Here is a 13,234-nt window from a genome sequence, read left to right as displayed (position 1 = left end):
AATAATATTGCATGAGTTCCTTGTTTTTTAATGCAGCATAGTATTCCATTGTGTGAATATACCACAGCTTCTCTAGCCATTCGTTTGTTGATGGTACTTCGATTTTTTGGTAAGTGAAATTTTCAACTGTTCTATTTTGCAATATCAAGGTAATTAACTCCATACAGGATTCATTAATTACCATTCATTCAACAAACATTTACTTAGTACCTTCTGTGACTCAGGGTATAATTTTAGGCCTGGCTAAATACTGTTGTTCTATGGCAGAAAAAACAAAGAGAACAGACTGTCCTACTTCCAAAAGCTCTCATCCCAGTGCTGGAAGAAACAGTAAAGTAAAAAAAGTAGATTGTCCTACCTAGTGTGGGAAGTACAACTGAAAAAAAGGGAAGCAGAAAAAGAAAAAAGGAAGTGTGTTGAGGTGGATTTTAGATAGGATGACTAGAGAGCTCCCTAGAAACAGGGGGGAAAAAACACCCCACTCTGCTGAATCAGTTAATCTAGAAAGAAAAGTATAATATCAGGCCAAAAAGGGTAAGGATTTAGTAATAAAATGGGCATATCACCAATACTGGTTTTATTCTCATTTTTACTGGTGAGATTATAGAGTTTCAAATGGAGTAATCTGATCTGACATCTCTTCTAACAGGATCCCCTGGTCTGCTGTGTTATTAGACTGCCAGGGACAATGGTGGAAGCAGAAAGATAAGTTAGGAGGCCACTGTAAGGGGAAGCAGTGGAGGTGGTCGGACGCTGGTTATACTTTTATGCAGAATCAGTGTAACTTTAGAGAGGATCAGATTGTTAAGAAATAGGAACAATGAGTATGATGAGAACATCAGTGAGTATGATGAGAACAGAGAGCTCTGGTGGCCTAGTGGCAAGAAGCTGAGCTGCAATCCTAACGGCACAGGGTTCGAGGTCACCAGCTAATCCATGGGAGGATGGCCAATCTCCTAGGGGTCAGTTCTGACTCAACAACACAATCAGAACACTAAAGAGGAGCAACTTTAAATGTTGTTGTTGTGGTGGTTAGGTGCTGTCAAGTTGCTTGCGGCTCAGAGCAATCATAATAGGACAACAGCACTGAACCCTGTTCTATCCTGTGCCAACCTCATTGTCTCTGACACACCTACTCCTATTACCCTCCTCACTGAATCAATCCATCTCATCAAGGGTCTTCCTCTCCTGCATGGTCCCTCCACCCTCCCAAGCATGACATCCCTCTCCAAGGACTGGTCCCCCCTTGCAACATACATATATTATTATAATCAACCCACAGCTGACCCTCTAGTGGATTTTTGGAGTCAGTTTAATTGCTCAGGAAGAGATTGCCGATCCTTATTTCATGGAGCAGCTGATGAATTCGAACCACAAGCCTTTGGGATTGCAGAGCCTCTTCTTACCACTAGGCCATCAGAGCGCCTACAGAGGAGCAACTTCAACAGGAAGAAAGATTAGGCATTCTATTAGAACATACTAAGTTTGAGATGAATCTTGGGCATCTGAATAGAGAGAATCTGGTGAATGTATACACTCTGGAGTTCAGGGGAGAGGTCCAAGTAGAAGGTAAAGATGTGGAGTCAACATAATCAAACCAATTGCCATAAAATTGGTTTCATCAGCATCTCACAGATGATAATGAAGCCACAAGAGTAGATGAGATCATCAAGAGAAGTGAGCATGGCTAGGAAAAAAATACAATGTCCAAGAGAGAAGATCTAAGCGCAAAGGTCATACAGTGTTTGTTGTTGTTGATGTTAAGTGCTGTCGAGTTGTTGATGACTCATAGCAACCCTATGAACAAAAGACCTGAACACTTACATAACTTTCATCGTTTCTCCAGGTTCACAGAGTGTCAGGATGCAAGCTATTTCGGAAGTGGATAGATAAATGCCTTTTTAAATAGGAGGCTGGATAAAATAAACTCACAGCCTATGGCCAGTAAACAATGCCCCAGAGTCTCACCAGAACTAGAAATCAAAACCTCTGTAGAATCAGACTGCTTCAGAATACTCCCTACCTGAGTGCTATGTTTAGAGGTCAAAAGGTGAGAAAAAAATAACAAAGAAGACCAGAAGAATCAAGGAAGTAAGAAAAAAGCTAGAAGGGTGTGACATACTGAAGGTCAAGTAAAGAGAAAACATTTCCAGGAAAAGACAGTGACTAGCTGGCTCAGTGCTGTACAGATTATCTAATAACAACCATTCAATGTAGTGAAAGTCGAATATTGAAATAATTTTAATATTAAGGCCACTCTACTTTGAGAGTTTACTTAATTTTACAGTCTATCAAATACTGTTGATACAGTGTATTTTGTTAATGTTATTGTGTGCCTTCTGGTCAACTGCAACTCATTGCACCCTATGAACAACAGCTCTGAAGCCTGCCCTATACTGAGCCAGTCTTACTGTCTACCACACACCTACTTCTGTTACCTCAACTGCTGGGTCAATCCATCTCATCCTGGGTCTTCTTTTCCTGTACTGTCCCTCCACCCTTCCAAGCATGATGCTCTTCTCCAAGGACTGGTTCCTCCTGGCCACATACCCAAAATGTCAGATGGAATTTCAGAATCCTTGCCTCCAAGAAGCAACTTGGTTTCACCTTCTCCTGAACAGACTTGTGTGCTTTTTTGGCACTTAAGTGTGTATATATATATATATGTGTGTGTATATATGTATATACATACATATATACACACACACACACACACATATATGTACACACAAACACACATATACCTATTATTATTGTTATTAGGTGCCGTCGAGTCATAGATGATTCATAGGGACCCTATAAATGCAAGACCTGAGCACTGTTCATAGAGTTTCCAGAGGCAAGCCATTTCAGAAGTGGATGCCACTCCTGCTTCCACACTTGTTTTAATCGGGGAGTGCCACCAAACATTGTCCACCATGGGTAACCATTATCACATCTGGCACATCAGGGTCACAGATGCCACTCCTGCTTTCAGGACACACACACTCACTCAATATCTAAAACACCATTTCCTAAAATGTTAGTAATTGCAAAAAGCAGTCCTGGCCACATGCAAGTTTGGAAACTGCTAATATGCAGTATAAATTTCCAAAAGTGAATGAAACATTTTCCAAACTTAAATCACTACAGAAAACTTCTGGTTTGCAGAGTCTCTTTAAGCTGCGTCGGCATTCTGAGGAAAATGATTTGGGAAATAAATTATTTAAAAGCATGAATATATATTTTTCCTGTATTCAATGTGTGACAAAATTTCTGTCAGCAAAGATGTTGAGGGACATTTTCTTTCTGCCACATCAACATTTTTATTGAAAACAAAACTTTCTACTTCAATATCATTTACTATAGAAAATACAATGACCTCTGTGGTATTTTTACACCAATTTTTATGTCTTTCATACCTCTTCTTGGAAGTATGTACAATGTAATAACTTTTTTAAAAATACATATTTCCATAATTTCTTTAAATATCCATTGCTGGTTTAGTTCCTTTCTCTGAAGCCTGAAAATCAGCACAGGACAGACATAAGACTCAACTCCAAAATTACAACATATGTATTCAAATTAAGGATACAAAGAAGAAAACAGAAAATGAATAAAAAAGTTAACACACCTGCCCTATTCAATCATGTATAATTTACTGAACGTTCTATCATTCATCCTCACATCTATCTCTGTCTGCTCTCTCTCTCTCTGGTCAGCAGGTATCCCCACAGATTGCATTTTAAATGAAAAAATATAAAAAAATCACTAAAAAGATTTGTTCAGTAAAAAGATATGTGCTATATAATTTCCTCTTTAATGTCACATACATACAAAAGAGTTCTACACTGGTGAAAGGGTTTTTTACATCTAAGTCACCTGATTAGCTCCCAGCCTTCACCCCAATTTAGCTGATTATATAGAAACTTATTACTAAGTCACCGACTGGAAAAAGTATAGGCAGTGGGGGTAGGAGGGTGGTCCCTGACCATCACTAATTTCACAAAGGGAAAAAAATCCCATCAACAATTCAATTCCTATGAATTGCAGGGTCAGACATGTCCCCTCGCCCCACTGCCCAAACCTTTGTACTAATTCTAACACCAACTCTCCCTCCCACATCATTTACTACTTATCTAACAAGTTTGATGATTCATTGTATTAACCATGTAGAACTCAGAGGCAATATCATGCTTAGGGGGTTGTTAGGAAAGTATTAGGTTACAATTCAGGATCAGGAATACTCAGGATACAGTTCTTCAATCAGCACAGTGTCATTTCAGCATGCCTTTTTGACCCCTCACCCTTGCACCCTGGCTGGCTTCTAACATGCTTGGGCAAGCGTCACAGAGGTCTTGTAGCTCTGTCAATTATGTGTCCAGCCATAATCCCATTTCCCAGGAAGCCTAGACTCTAAAGTACTTGGTTCTAGCTCTGGGGGCCAACAAATCTCGCATTCCCAGCAAGTGTCTGCAAGAATCCACTCTCCACCAGGCACTCAGCTTTCCTGCTCCATGCATGGGTCAGGAGTCCACCACCCGTCTGACATTCACCACCGTCTCATCATCTTGTCTCACGCCAACTCCGTCTTGTGATCTTACATCCTCTCTGCAGTGTTACAGCTCTTCAGCTGTGGTTCACACAGGAGTCTTGGGTTCAAAGGACATGCTGCACTTTTAAACTCTTCTTTCCTGATAGTAATGGGATTGCTGTTTTCTACCTCTGCAATGGCTGAATTTAAATTGGGAAAAAAATGGCAAAACTAACCAAACCCCACATTAGCATCCTACATACTTTATTTGCATGGTCTCGCCTTAATGGATATGGAATGTCAAAACCACTGAAAACTGGCTTTATTAGCCATTATGTCAGTCCCCATTTGGGGGAATAATCTCCAGCTACTTTAACTCTGGAAACATGGTCCTGCAAATCATTAACAGCTGGGGGACCAATATAAGCAAGTGCTTTCTACACTGTGAGAGAAGGCAGTGATGGTGTTAGAAAGGTGGTGAAGAGACTGTGACAACAGCTGTGAAGAGGCTATGGTAAGGTGCAACCAAAGGAATTCTGGAGATAAAAGCCACAGTTAGTTTTGCTTGCTGGATGACTGTAGGAAAAGTTAACTTGTAACTGCTTTGAGATAAAGTTTGCTGGATGATTGAAGAAACCAGAAGCTTCTTGCATATGTGTCACTGAACAGAACCTGAACTTTGACTAATTGAGGAATGGTGTTTTGCTAGTAATCTGGCTTAGGGCTGTTGGACTAAACCTAGACTTGTATTAGTGATATTCTTTGCTTCACTCACTCCTCAACCTATTTCCTTAGTAAATCCCACAAATGTGAGTAAAGTCTGTGAGTCAATTTACAACAAACATGTAAGAAATAGGTGCAAGAGCATGTGGGGTGGCATGTCTGATTATGTAGTTACTTGTGTGGTACTATGAATATTATTGATGGGGATAGTTCCCCTTTATGAAGTGGGTAAAAGTCAGACTAGGCCTCCCCTGCGTTATTATAAATGCTCCTTTTAGAGGGCACCATGTAGTTTCTTTCATTACTAGTAATCTAGTCCCCTCTGCAGGTTGGAAACACTTCAGTGTGTTGTGCTGCTAACCAAAAGATTGTGTCTCCAAGGGATCAGTAGACATCAAGCTGGCAGTCTCCCCTCATCAAATTGTACAACCTCTGAAATTCAGTGGAGAGTTTCTATATGAGTTGGATTCAACTCAATAGCAGTTAGATTGACCATGTCACTTGGTAGGAGCTAGAAAGATAGCGGCTAGAAAAGTCTTACCAAGCAATCTTTTTAATGCAATGTCTTGACAGCACATTAAAGAACTGAGGTTGGATTTCAAGTACAATGAGGTGGAAAAGTTTAGAGCAAGTAATAAAAAAATCAGAGATGTATTTTCAAAAGATTGCTTTAAAAGCAGTGACATTAGAGAAGAGTGGATACAAAAAGGCTAGACAGGAGCTAGTACAGAAGTGAAGACAAAGATGATTGTAGAACAAATAAGAATGATAAAAAGAGAGAATGTCAAAGGTACTCAGAAGGCAGAAAAGGGATAATTATATGTCAGGCTAGAGGTGAGAATTGACGAAGGTATGATTAAGTATGTTTGATGTCTAATTATTTCTTTTGACCTTTCTCATAGGTAATTCCTACTTTCTACATGGAGAGGTGGTCAATGTCAGTATAATTCTGTGAAGAACTTAAAGTTGAGTGTATATAGTAATAAGCCTTTATGACAACATTGTCAACAGTCACAGATATAACCTCATATGGACAATCTTTGGAACTGATTGTCTTTACTAATGCATAAAGTCTGTCCATTACTAGTCAGAGAAAATGAAATAGCTGAGTTCTAAGGATTTTAAGGGAGCTCTGATGGCCTGGTGGTAAGAAACTGTGCTGTAATCCCAAAGGTGCATGGTTCAAAGCCACCAGCCATTCTGCAGGAGAAGAGTGGGCAATCTCCTCCAGTGTGATTAACTATCTCTGAAAACCACTCTTGGGTCAGCTATGAGTCAGTTCTAACACATACAATTCAGAGAAAATGAAATAGCTGGATTCTATACTTTAAACTTTCAGATAGATATTCAAGTTGCTAAAATTATATACATTTATATAACTTGTATTAATGGAAAACCAACATCTTTTACAAGCTTCCATTAAGCAAAATTAAGTAATCCCAGCATTCTAAAGGCAGTGAAACTCCTTACCCACCACCAGAGCTCCCTATCTTTGTACTAGTATGAGGTTATTATACTGGCATGAAAGTCCATAATAATAAAGGTATAAGAGCAGATGGTAGGAGCATATTAAATAAAATGCCCACAAGGGTGATTGTAAAATGGTACAACCATTCTGGGAGGCACTTTGGTGTTTCCTCAAAAAGCTAAACATAGAAATTCCATATGACCTAGTTATCCCACTACTTGGAATATATCTCAAGAAAATGAGAACTGAGGCACAAATGGAGACTTGTACACCAATGTTCACAGCATCATTATTCACCATTGCAAGAACATGGAAACTGCCCAAATGTCCAATCACAATCGAATGGATTGAAAAATTACGTGACATTCACACAATGGAATACTATAGCAAGCACGGGCAATGATTTTGTAAAGTATTACCTAACTTGGGAGGGACTGGAGAGCATTGTGCTGAGTGAACTCACTCAGTCCCACCAGGATAAATATTGTATAAAACCATTATTGTAGAATGAATATAAGGATCAGGGGGAGGGAAGGTCAAAGCAGAGGGATGAGGATGTGCGGGGAGAGTGGGGATTGATTAACAATGGAACTGTATAATATGATGGGAGGGCAGCGAGGGAAAGTGGAAGAATCTGTTCTCAAAACAATAGATTCTAATTTTGTAAATAAACTAGTACAAAAAAATAAAAAGGAATACATAACTCCAAAATAAAAATAATTTGTAAAAAAATGCCCACAAGGTGAACAGGCCTTTTCTATGCTAAAAAAAAAAAAATTCTCATCAGTTAGACCAAAAGTGAAACTTACATTGTTAGCTCTTTTGTCACAAGTAATAATACGAAGTGAGAAGAAACATGTACAGATATGTAGATTTTAAGGATACAGACATGTAGAAAAGCATTACCAGAATGATATTCCTTGAACAGTGACTGCAACTGGTGGTGGTGGGGGGGGGGGGAGCATTTTATTTAATGACCAAATGGATACATACACACATAAACACACACCCACACACATGCAGATAAGTAAAACAGTATTTACTCATGTCATGTGAGATACATTGTAAAATTTTCTGTCCTTGGTCCATTAAAAAAAAAATCCACCTGAAAAAATAAACAAATTTTATAAGCCAGTAATACGTTACAACCTACGACTGACCACTCTAGAGCTAACTAACATGTGCTAACACATAATTAAAGAGAAAATTAGTCTTTCTTCTTCTTAGAATTGGCTCATACTAGTATTCTACGTCCTCAGAGGAAAATGAAAAATTCTTCATAGCCTTCTTACAATTTTCCAGCCTGGACACAGTGGAGATTTCACGTTGCTTAAGTTACCTACCTTCCCAGGTCAAAGAGTTGCAAGAAATTATTTATAATTGTATAACAGAACCATGTCTGTACTGCACATTTCATAGAAAAGTCTTCTTTATTCTCATTGTTTCATTTTATCCTCACAATTATTCTGTGAGGGAGGCTGGGAAAATATTCCATCAGATTCGCTTTATGTTGTATTGTTGTTATGTGCCATCAAGTCACCTGCAACATAGCGACCCTCTGAACCCTGCTCTATCATGAGCCAACCTCACTGTCTCGGACATACCTACCCCCATTACCCTAGTCACTGAATCAATTCATCTCATGCAGGGTCTTCCCCTCCTGTATTGTTCCTCCACCCTCCCATGATGGGCAGGTGAAGTGACTTTCCAAGTTATCACATTCTAGGAAGAGGCAGAAACAAAAAGAATCATAACATTTTAGGCTTAGGGTTCTTCTCTCTAAACCACATGGCCTCAGATAGTATAACCAGTTATTTTTCAAATTTTATCCTCCTTTCCTCATTACTAACTCAAGTCATATATCATAAGACATAACAAAAGACCTAATTCTAAACATCAGGTATCATGCCAAGTTTTTACCAAGTTCCAATCACCTCACCCTGCTTTGACCTCCTGCTGGATCTGCATTTCTATCTGACATGTTGAATCACAGTCACCTTAACAAGAATGAGTTAGAAATGTGAAGAATCTGGTCGGTTGGTAGGCAGAGGTCTGGGCAGTCATGGTTCCCAATGTTCCAGCAGATGAACGGGCCCAAAATAGGAACCAACTCCTATCTGACCCTCCAGTCGGTTTTCAGAGGATTTATAACTCTCACGGGAGGATTTTGCCCATCTTTTCCCCCATGGAGCACCTAGTGGATTGGAACCACATAACTTTGAGTTGGCAGTGCCCGATCCTGATTCACCACATGACCACCCAAGCACCCAAATTGGCCAAAAACTTCTGTGTCTGCCATGTGGCTACTGTGGATATGCTTAGGGCCATGGTAGCTTCTGGCTCTGAGCTGGAGAAAAAGCTAGAGGCAACCATGGATGCTGGGAAACTGGTAAGCGATGAAATGGTGGTAGAGCTCATTGAGAAGAGTTTGGAGACCCCTTCATGCAAGAAAGGTTTTCTTTTAGACGGCTTCCCTCGGACAGTGTGGCAAGCAGAAATGCTCGCTGACCTCAGGGAGAAGAGGAAAGAGAAGCTTGACTCTGTGATTGAATTCAGTATCCCTGATCTCTCATCCGGAGAATCACAGGAAGGCTGATCGACCCTAAGAGTGGCCGCTCCTACCACGAGGAGTTCAACCCCCCGAAGGAACCCATGACGGATGATATCACTGGGGAACCTTTGATCCGCCGATCAGATGATAATGAGAAGGCCTTGAAAATCTGCCTGGAGGCCTACTATACTCAGACCATCCCTCTAGTGGACTACTACCAGAACCAGAAAAGGGGCATACACTGGGCCATCAATGCATCCCAGACCCCTGATGTCGTGTTTGCCAACATCCTCGCAGCCTTCTCCAAAGCCACATTCTAGTAACAGAAGGCCAGGCAAGACCGCACCATTGCTCATCACCCCGCGGCCTGATCCCTCCTCTTAAGTGCTGGGCAGAGGGGTAGGGTGGTCAGGGTCAAAAAAGGGGGTGTTTGGAAGAACAGCAGTGTTATGTAATAAGGCGGTTTCCTTTCCACACAGGTGGAAGTCTTTAAAAGTATAAGGAAAAGGGAAAAATGAATTTAAAATAACACTGATTGGAGGGTATGGGTATAAATAAGGAGGTACAGTATTATAATTTCTACAGAATCGGATTTTCATTTACTCTGAACTGATAACAATATTTTTTCAAAGCTAATGCCCTAAAACCTCAACTTTTATATCAGAACTTCATGGATTGCCAGCCTAAAAATGCAGGAAATTGAACTGTTCACCTGTCCTATAGCTCGGAGTAGGGAGACTCTTAACTACTGAACCTTTCCCCCTATACTCCGAGATCAATCATCTCTACATCTGAAAGCGATACAGAATGTATTCACGGGACTGGTGGCTCAGCATATCAAGCTGACTGGAATCATGGGAACTGGAGAGCATGCCGGTCTCGCTGTCTTCCCCAGCCTTGCCACTCATTTACCAGTCTACCTGCTCTCATGGATCAGCCATCCAGCGCACGCCAGAATCCCGCACTCATCTCTTCTCCATACGTGGTGTGTGAAGGAACTCTTTGTCATAAATATGCAAGTGCCCTAAGCAGTGTCATCCAAAGATTGTCCTTTCCATCCTCAAATCCTATGACTGGGATCACTCAACAGCACTGTGATGTACTGTTTTCAATGAGGTGCCTTTCTCAAGTGACCAAATGCTGCCTTATTTGGCTTCTGAGTCAATAAAGCATATTAAAAGTTTGTAAAAAAAAAAAAAGAAATGTGAAGAATCTTTTGTGAAAAACAATGTATTCAAACATTGTAAATAAATCAGTATAAATTTTTTTAAAAGTGTATATTGTGGCACACTCTTAAATTAACACATTTTAAATATGTGTACTTCATTGTAAACCGCGTTTATATCAATAAAGCTGTACAAAACGAAAAAACAAAAAATTAAGATCACTTCCAGGAAAAAAATGCAAACAAACAAAAACAAAAAAACCCAAGAATGAGTTAATAAGAATCACATGAAGATTCTGGTTTAGTTTATCTAGTGTAGGAATAAAAGGAGCTCTGGTGGGGCCGGGAGGATGCCAGCTCATGGAAAAAGACGCTGGGAAACCTGGGGGTGGCGGTCAGAACAAGGCAGGGAGACCCTCACCAAGATGCCTTGACACAGTGACTTGAGCAGGGGGGAGGAGGCCGAGGATAGATGCAGGACAGGGCACGGTTCTGATCTGCTGTTCACAGGGTCACTATGAACTGCAGTGGACGATGGCACATAACAACTGGTGGTGCCATGGTTAAGGTATTTGTAAAAAAAGTCGGCAGTCAGAACCCAATTCTCAGTCCAGGATTGAATGAGTCGATGTTCTGGATTATACTTTCTACCAATAAAAAGTTAGAGCCAAAGCCGTGTATTGCTTGGAATGGACTGTTTCTTCAGTTCTACTCTGAAAGGACATAACCAATATGACCCAAAGGGCCAAGGAAATTGAAGAGATGTTAGATGCAAGAAAATAAAATGGAACATACTGATATATTTAAGTCTGTTTACGTTTTTACTTTTATGAGCAGGTTCAATGGAGAGCTTTAATATAGATGCGACTTGGAGGTTTTGTAGAGGATCTAAGTCTTGATGAACTTATTGAAGCACAAATCTGGAACACGTAATGATGGTAAGCCATAGTCTTCAAATATGTGGTACTTGATGCTTTAAGACAAAACATACACACAAATTCTATTTGTAAGCCTAATAAGTTTTAAACATAGGGCTTTGAAAAACTGTTATCTTTTTGGTCTGTAGTTAATCAGAACATTATATAGCATGTAGAAAGAAGGAGAAAGGAAGGAAGGGATTTGTGAACAAAAATACCATGAACATGTCCAAAAGGTAACTAAAGAAATACTTCAGTGATCTGAAATACCAGCTCTGGAAATAACTCCTGTGTCCCTCAGCTGATAGACAGTAATCACCCTGACATTCATCACTCTTCTCTTTTTTTGAGACAATACTTATAATCTCATTCATTCTTTTAATGCCTCTTTTTTTGCAATCTACTCCTTTTCAAGAGAACGTTAAGCATTAACAAAAATGTTGTTGTTGATTGCCTTCACGTCGAGCATGACACATAGCGACCCTATGAACAAAAGGCCTGAAGCCTTTCTACAACTATTGACATTTATCAAAGTTCATAGAGTTTCTGGAGGCATATTGTTTAGGAAGTGGATGCCACTCTAATAGCAGCTAATATTTACCAAGCCATACAGTGTGCAGGGCACTATTTGAAACGTATGTATGCAGAATTTCACAAACCAGCAATATTCCTTTAGTTCTTACCACAACCTGAAGAATAAGATACTGAGATTGCCAGTTTTCAGATGAAGAAATTAAGAAATATAGGTAGCTACATATCTGGTAACAGTGAAGTTGAGATTACAACTCAGGGCTCGAGCATCAAGCCACACTCTGTATAACTGGTTCAATACAAGAATATTTACCAGGGCTCATTTAGTTGAATAAATTAGCACTGGGCCACGTCATAACCTTTTACCGTATATTATGATTAGAAAGTACAGTGGCTAACTTGAATTTTCTAACAGAAGAAATGCATAATGCATTTTAGCAATTATATCCTGCAGAAACTGCAAAGCCATTTTAAAATAAATCATATCACTAAAATGCTAACAGCAAGTCCTACAGGATTATTTTTGTTAACTACTATCAAATTAACAACTACTAAAAAAATAACAAACTGTGGCTGACTCTGAGAATAATGGGAATCCCAGAATACTTGATCATGCTAATGGGAAACCTATTCTTGGACCAGGAGGCAGTCATCAGATCAGAGCAAGGAAACACTGCATGGTTCAAAATTGAGAAGGGCGTATGCCAGAGATGTGTCCTATCTCCATACCTTTTCAACTTACATGCAGTACAGATTATCCAGGAGACTGGGCTCTATGAGGAGAAATGTGGCATCAGGATTGGAGGAAAATTAATCAAGAATCTGTGTTATGCAGATGATGCAACCCTGCTTGCTGAAACTGAGGAGGACCTGAAGCATTTGCTGGAGAAAGTAAAGGACTGCAGCCTTCAGTATGGATTGAGGTTCAATATAAAGAAGACAAAGATTCTCACCACTGGACCAATTGGTAGCATGAGGATGGATGGTGAAGAGATTGAGATTGTTCACGGCTTTAGTTTGCTTGGCTCCACAGTCAACACTCTTGGCACAAGGAGCCAGAAAATTAAGAAGTACTGAGATGGGAAAGTCTGCTGTTAGGGATTTGTCCATAGTGCTGAAGAGCAATGGTTTCACTCTGGAGACTAAGGTGCTCATGATACAGGCCATGGTGTTTGCAATCAGTTGTTATGCATCAGAGAGTTGGACAATGATTAGGGAAGCTAGAAGGAGAACTGATGCCTTTGAGCTGTGGTGCTGGAGAAGAGTATTGTATGTACCATGGACTACTAAGGAAACAAAGAGGTTCATCCTGGAGAGGGTTAAATCGGGCTGCTCCTTGGAAACAAGGATTCTTTTTTTTTTTTTT

At 40.0% G+C, this 13,234-nt stretch overlaps 1 protein-coding gene and 1 pseudogene across 2 annotated transcripts in view; one reads left to right on the top strand and one right to left on the bottom strand.

The window, feature by feature from the left end:
* MAP3K13 (mitogen-activated protein kinase kinase kinase 13) overlaps positions 1 to 13,234 on the bottom strand; it is a 218,861-nt gene that overhangs the window by 197,831 nt on the left and 7,796 nt on the right. The gene's annotated exons all lie outside the window — the stretch shown is intronic.
* On the top strand, positions 8,968 to 9,575 carry LOC102844024 (annotated as a pseudogene). The gene has a single exon (XR_438855.1). The product of XR_438855.1 is annotated as an adenylate kinase 2 pseudogene (transcript).

Source organism: Elephantulus edwardii, unplaced genomic scaffold (genome assembly GCF_000299155.1).
Source record: "Elephantulus edwardii isolate Elephantulus edwardi_28Jun2011 unplaced genomic scaffold, EleEdw1.0 scaffold00031, whole genome shotgun sequence".
NCBI lineage: Eukaryota > Metazoa > Chordata > Mammalia > Macroscelidea > Macroscelididae > Elephantulus > Elephantulus edwardii.
This window is presented reverse-complemented; position numbering and strand designations above follow the sequence as displayed.